The sequence below is a fragment of the Arachis stenosperma genome, chromosome 1, assembly GCF_014773155.1.
Source record: "Arachis stenosperma cultivar V10309 chromosome 1, arast.V10309.gnm1.PFL2, whole genome shotgun sequence".
Taxonomy (NCBI): domain Eukaryota; kingdom Viridiplantae; phylum Streptophyta; class Magnoliopsida; order Fabales; family Fabaceae; genus Arachis; species Arachis stenosperma.
In genome coordinates this window covers 124,795,988-124,803,797 of record NC_080377.1, presented here as the reverse complement: position 1 = coordinate 124,803,797, position 7,810 = coordinate 124,795,988, and positions in this window count along the sequence as shown.

Here is a 7,810-nt window from a genome sequence, read left to right as displayed (position 1 = left end):
GTTCCATGTTGTTGAAGCTTGAAGAGCAATTCCCTGGGAGGCTTGAACAATGAGGGTCCAAACTTGAGCTCAATCTCCCTCTTGAGTTGAGTCCATGAACAGAACTGTGCCACTCGCTGTGATAATTAAAACCATGGAATGGCTGATTGATGAGTGGATAATTTATACGCTTTTTGGCATTATTTTTAGGTAGTTTTTAGTAGGATCTAGCTACTTTTTGGGATGTTTTTATTAGTTTTTATGAAAAATTCATATTTCTGGACTTTACTATGAGTTTGTGTGTTTTTCTGTGATTTCAGGTATTTTCTGGCTGAAATTGAGGGACATGAGCAAAAATTTGATTCAGATGCTGACAAAGGACTGCTGATGCTGTTAGATTCTGACCTCCCTACACTCGAAGTGTATTTTATGGAGCTACAAAACTCCAAATGGATCTCTCTCAATTGCGTTAGAAAGTAGACATCTAGAGCTTTCCAGCAATATATAATAGTCCATACTTTGCTTGAGTTTTTATGACGCAAACTGGCGTTCAAATGCCCCTTCTCTGCTCAATTCTGAAGTCAAAACGCCATAACTGGCATAAAAGTTAGAGTTAAACGCCCAAACTAGCACAAAAGCTGGCGTTTAACTCCAAGAGAAGTCTCTACACGTGTAAAGCTCAATGCTCAGCCCAAGCACACACCAAGTGGGCCCAAAAGTAGATTTCTGCATCATTCACCTATTTCTGTAAACCTTAGTAGCTAGTTTCATTATAAATAGGACCTCTTACTATTGTATTTTCATCTTTTGATCATCTTTTGATCTCTTGATCACGTTTTGGGGGCTAGTCTCACGGCCATGCCTGGACCTTGTTCTTATGTATTTTCATCGGTGGAGTTTCTACACACCATAGATTAAGGGTGTGGAGCTCTGCTGTTCCTCGAGTATTAATACAATTACTACTATTTTTTATTCAATTCATGCTTATTCTTATTCTAAGATATTTGCTGCACTTCAACATGATGAATTTGATGATCCGTAACACTTATAATCATTCTCATCTATGAACGCGTGACTGACAACCATTTTCGTTCTACCTTAGAACGAGCGTGTATCTCTTAGCCTCCATTCCGAAAGATCGGAGTCTTCGTGGTATAAGCTAGAATTATTGGCGGCCATTCCTGAGATATGAAAAGTCTAAACCTTGTCTGCGGTATTCCGAGTAGGATCTGGAAAGGGATGACTGTGACGAGCTTCAAACTCGCTAGTGTTGGGCGTAGTGACAGACGCAAAAGGATCACTAGATTCTATTCCAACATGATCGAGAACCTACAAATGATTAGCCGTGTGGTGACAGCGTATTTGGACCATTTTCACTGAGGACGGGAGGTAGCCATTGATGCCGGTGAAACCCGAACATACAGCTTGCCATGGAAATGAGTATGAAGGATTGGATGAAGACAGTAGGAAAGCAGAGATTCAGAAGGGACAACGCATCTGACAAATGAATTTTTTTGTCGGTATAGAAATTATCAAGTGATCAATCGTAGTATAGTCTAAACCAACACAAAATCCATCGCCAAACAAATCTACAATCTATAATCGAGAGTATTAGTCCCGAGTCGTTCTTCCCTAGGAATGCTACAAGGATGCATGTTATTGGTTAAGTGGTCTCTTTGTGGCTTGAAGGGTGTGGCATAAAAGTATGAATAAAAGAAAACAACAATCAATCAATATTAAAAGCCTTGGCCAAGGTTGAACATTGGAAGTCCCATCACTATAGCTTCATTCAATTGTGATAACAAATGAGTGTTGCTTCACTTAGTCAACCCCTAATTATAGAGGAAAGTCAAGTAAAAGTAATTAACTCAAGCCACAAGTCCTAGTCTTACCCTAGGGAAGTCTAGCTTTAGTGCACTCTAAGGCAATTAGCAATCCTCAATTCTTAATCAACAATTGACATCCATTATTCAAGTGTCTCCAATGACTCAAACACTAGGCCAAGTGAGGGAATGCTACTCCATATCTAAAGTTGGCATTTTCTCAAACACTTGGAGAGCAAGAATGAAAGACATAGTAAAATTGAGAAAAGATTTAGAACTAAAGCAATCCAACACAAGAGAAACAACAATCAACAATGAACAACAATGAAATGAGATCTTTATTGAATCAATAGAATCCAAAACAACAAAGCTAATTCTAAGATCTACAAGAATTGAACAATTACAACACTAATTGAGATTGGAGAAGATGATCTACAACATGGACAAAGTAAATTGAGAGTGGCAATAGATCTCACCAAGGAATGGTTGAGAATTGAGAAATGAAGATGAATCCTAGAGAGAAGTTGGAGTTTCTCTCTCTACAAATGTAACTAACTACAAAAAAATCTATCTAATGATCTACAATTAGTCTATGAATGTGAATGTGTTGAATGTGTGTGAATGTACATCAATCCCCTTTAATCCTTGGCTTTTATCTGCATTTTGGCGCCAAAGTTGGTTGCTAAAACCTTCCAAAATCGCTAGACACGTGCTATAATAAAAGAATCACGTGCGGGCTTCGACGCGTGCGCGCACGGTACGCGTGCGCGTCCTTGGCCAATTCTGCGACGTGCGCGCGAGCGCCTAGTGCGCGTACGCGTGTTCGGCTGAGATCAACTCTTTGGCTTTTTGTGCTTCTCTCCACTTGCATGCTTCCTTCCTTGCTTCCTTTGATCCATGCCTAGCCTATTTCAATCCTGGAACTACTAGCAAACACATCAAGGCATCTTATGGAATCAAAGAGAAATTAGAATTCATCAAGATAAGGCTTAAAAAGCATGTTTTTACACTTAAGCACAATTATGGGAGAGATAACAAAACCATGCTAATTCATAGGCTAAATGTGACAGAAGGTTATCAAGATGCTCTAAATTCAATACAAAACAAACCGTCAAATTGGGGTTTGTCAACCTCCCCACACTTAAGCCTTAGCATGTCCTCATGCTAAAATAAGAAGGAACTAAGGGTTATGACACTTATTGAATGCAACTAAACTACATGAATCCTATCTAAATGCAACTACCTAAAGTAAATGCAAATGCTTAATTCAAACATATCAAATTGCCAAGAAAGCATGTGTAAGCACAATGGTTAGGGCAATAGGAATTAATTCCAAACCACAATTGTATTGAATTACCAAGAAGAATTTAAACTTGCAAGAATATAGATAATAGGGGCGAACACATGTGATTGAACTTTTGAACCCTCACCGGATATGTGTATCCGCTCTATTCACTCAAGTGTTTAAGGGTTAATTCACTCAATTCCCTTCTAATCATGTTTTCCAAAATTTGATTTTCTTCTAACAATCAACACTTATTCAATGCATGCATACATTCATCATGAGGTCTTTCATTTAGGTTGTAATGGGGTTAGGGTCAAGGTAGGTTCATTTATGGTTAAGTGGACTAGGATTTGAATCTTTGATTAGCATAGACTTTCCCACCTAACCTACATAATAACCTATACAAATGCAAGCTATCCTAACTACCCATTCTTCACTTTTTCTTACATACTCATGCATTCTTATTTGATTCATAACACCTATGCATTGATTCCTTTTTATTGACTTCACTTTGGGGCCTTTTGTCCCCTCTTTGCTATATATTCTTTTTTTTTTTCTTTTTCATCATCATATTTTTTTCTCTTTTCTTTTCTTTTCATTCATTTTTCTTTTCTTTATATACTTTTTTTTCTTTTTCTTTTTCTTCTTTCAAACCACACACAAGAACATCAATGCATAAGGTCTTTACATTTAATCAATACATGAATATGTACCCAATTCCTAAACATGAAAGTGTACTACCCCTTTTATCCCATCCAATGTTCCCGAGCCTCACCAACTTTGAATAATAAACACTCTCACTAGCCTAGGCTAATCAAAGATCCAAACAAGGACTTTTATTGGTTTTTCGCCTTGGGCTTGTAATGTGCTAAATTGAGAATAAGTTGGTTAAGCATAGGCTCAAAATTGGCTAACAATGGAGAATAAAGGGTTGGCTATTTGGGTAAGTGGCTAATGAAGTAATGGCCTCAATCATATAAATGCATAAATACAAGAAATAAATGGGCATATAGAATCAAGCAAATCAAGGATTACAATCATAGAAAGAGAATAAATTCACACAAGAATGGAAAATAAGTGGTTCTAAAATGTAACCACATCAATAGGCTCAAGTCTCACAAGCTTGTGTTCTCAATTCAATACATGCTTCACAAAGTATGAAATTCAAGCAAGTTCACCAAAATTTTCCTTCAACCAATTGGGTAAATGCCCTATATTTAAACTTCTTGAAAAATCTCAATGTTTGACTAAGCAGTAAAGGTATCTAAAATAAACTCAAAATACATCAAATATACAACAAAAAAATGTGTAAAGTGAGATAGCTAGAAAAGTGGTTAAAATGTTCACCGGTATCTAATGATGCCACCGGCTACCTCCCCACACTTAAGATCAAGCATCGTCCTCGATGCTAATCCTGAGGATCCGGGATAGGTACACCGGTAGGCTCTGGCTGTGGCGGTGGTACCGGCTGAGCAGCGGCGATTATGGAGGGAGGAAGAAGAAAAAGAAAATGGGGAGGGAGAAGAAGGGAGTGCGCTGCGGCGCAACGCTCTTCGCATCTTAGGATCCCCATTTTTTTGAATCGGCGCGAGCGCGCACCTTGCGCGTCCGCGTCGATTGAGAAAACTTGAGGTCTACGCGTGAGCGTATAGCGCGCCTGAGCGTATGTGAGCAAAATGGGAAGGGACGCGTGCGCGTATAGTGCGCGCACGCGTGCATGGAGTTGGGCTAGGGGCTTAGAGTTGGCCCAACGCAGGCCTAACTCTCTGGACAATGGCCTGGAAGTCGCGCAATCAGATCGGCGCGCACGCGGCATGTACGCGTCCGCGCGCAGCATGTTGGGCCAGGGGCTTAAGGTTGGCCCAAAACTGGCTCAACTCTCTGTGGATTGGCTCAATCGATGCAGCAGTAAACGGCGCGGACGCGGCAGGTGCGCGTCCGCGTACACGTCCATGTGCTTAAGGACGGCGCGCACGCATGTTGTGCGCGTCCGCGTGTATTGCGTTGGGCTCAAGGCATGATGTTTGCCCAACGGAGGCCCAACTCTCGGGAGTGTGGCTCATGGTGCATCCATACAGGGACGCGTGCGCGTACATGGTGCGCTCGCGTCCACCCCCTTTTTTTTTTTTTTTTTATTTGAAATGCCTAAAAGCTCTAATTGCCCAAAGACTCCCCATGGTGCCTACAACTCCTTATTTAGTCAAAAACCTACACTTTCTAAAATGCAAGTTGGTTTTGAGATTTATTCTATTTCTACTAAGCACAACATACATGTTAATATGCTAGCAACTAGTGTACACAAACAAGCTAATTATGAGATGAAAAACTACCTACAATGGTAACTCAAATCACTTATTAAACAAAATTAAAAGAGCGTGGAAAGAGGTTACCATGGTGGGGTGTCTCCCACCTAGCACTTTTAGTTAAAGTCCTTAAGTTGGACATTTTGAGATGCTTGTTGTTATGGTGGCTTATGTTTGTACTCTTCTTCGAATTCCCACCAGTGTTTGCTCTTCCAATAGCCTCCGGGATCCCAATTTAAACGTACAAGGCCTTCAAGGGGGCCTAAGCAAGTAACGATGCCCTTAAGTTGATAGTGATCTATGTATGTTCCGGGGTCCCATACTTTGTTCGTCAACTCCTTTTCTTCTTGATCTTCATGCTTCCAATAGGGTGACAAACTTATTGAGTTCTCCTTGTGACTCATACTCATCATCTTAATCCCATTGAGTTTGGCTTCACTCCACCTTCGAAACTCTAAGTTTGATCTTCCATCCCTTATGCTCCTTGATTCAATTTGTCCCCCAACATCTAATCCGTTCTTACTCTCTAGCCCACAAAGAGCTCTAAGTTGGCCGTCCGTTTCTAACAATGCATATTGATATGGGCCAAGAAAATTAAAGGATGAGATGATTACCCACTCACTTTGTGATTGGGGCGGCGACTTAGCAAGGAGGATGCTCAATGGCCTTGACATTGTAGGTTCCACTTCCTTTGGCTCCTCCATGATGATTTCCATCTTTTGATAACTCTTTTTAAATTCTTCTTGTTTGCTAACTTCCTTCAAACCTTTATCATTGATCAAGTTATGTGTTGGAGGTTGCGCACCCTCCTCAACATTGGTTTCACATTCGAAGGGGGAAGCTTCAACAAGATCACCATTATCACTTGATGTAGAGTTATTTTCGTTGATGGAACTTCCTTCTTGTTCAACCTCCCCTAGGTCTTCTTCCACTTCTTTATCTTCAACAATCTCTATTTCCTCCGCTTGTTGCAACACACACTCCATTTCCTTGTGCTCATCTTGAGACTCTAAAGTCTCTCTCATACCTCCCTCTTTGGTTGCTTTCTCACAAGCGTCCGTGAACTCATTTCGATTGTGATATGAATCCCAAGAATCTATCTTTTGACGGATGGTTGCTTGAGGTCGATCCATTTCTTCCTTGAAGCGATCCGTTAATTCTTGTTCCGCTTTACTAACATAAGTAGGATCATATTGCTCTTGGATTAATGGACATTGATATGCTTCCATGGAGGTTTGTGGCAGAGAGGAGAAATCATAGTATGGTTGGAAAGAAGATTCATCAAAGCTATGAGGTGGGAAGCCATTTTGGTTATTGGTAGAGGGTGAAATTATACGGGACGTAAATTCTTGGAGGGTAGAGGTGAAACTAGTGAAGGCGGTTTGGAGCTCTTCTTGCTCTTGAAGAATGATACCAAGTGCATCATCCATGGGGACTTGGGTTGGGGGATAAAAATGTTGGAGTGGTGGTGATTCAAGGGTTGCTTGTTCATAATCGTCACAAGGGTATGCATAGGGGGAATATAGATTTGGATCGTATGTGGGCACTTGGTGGAAATAAGATATGGGTTGGGAATATGGTGCATAGAATGGTGGTGGTTGAGAGGTATAACCATGATAAGAATCATCATATCCATAGGAATGATATGCATTATAGGAAGGATTACCATCGTAGTAACTTGAGGGGGAAGGTTGCCATGATGATTGCTCATATGGATATGGCTCCCCTCCTAAGAGTTCATCTCTCCCATAATGTGAGCCATCATTCAAGTTTTCATCGCCTACAAAATAGTCATAGTTATATCCAAAACCACAAGGATGAGAATTCATAGTGGCAAATAGAAACAAAACCAATAGAGATCTTAAAACTAACAAAAACTAACAAACAAACAAAAGACAACCATATTCACAATATTCACATATTTACATTAACCAAAAACATGGCACTCATGCGCATTCCCCGGCAACGGCGCCATTTTGACAAATGAATTTTTTTGTCGGTATAGAAATTATCAAGTGATCAATCGTAGTATAGTCTAAACCAACACAAAATCCATCGCCAAACAAATCTACAATCTATAATCGAGAGTATTAGTCCCGAGTCGTTCTTCCCTAGGAATGCTACAAGGATGCATGTTATTGGTTAAGTGGTCTCTTTGTGGCTTGAAGGGTGTGGCATAAAAGTATGAATAAAAGAAAACAACAATCAATCAATATTAAAAGCCTTGGCCAAGGTTGAACATTGGAAGTCCCATCACTATAGCTTCATTCAATTGTGATAATGAATGAGTGTTGCTTCACTTAGTCAACCCCTAATTATAGAGGAAAGTCAAGTAAAAGTAATTAACTCAAGCCACAAGTCCTAGTCTTACCCTAGGGAAGTCTAGCTTTAGTGCACTCTAAGGCAATTAGCAATCCTCA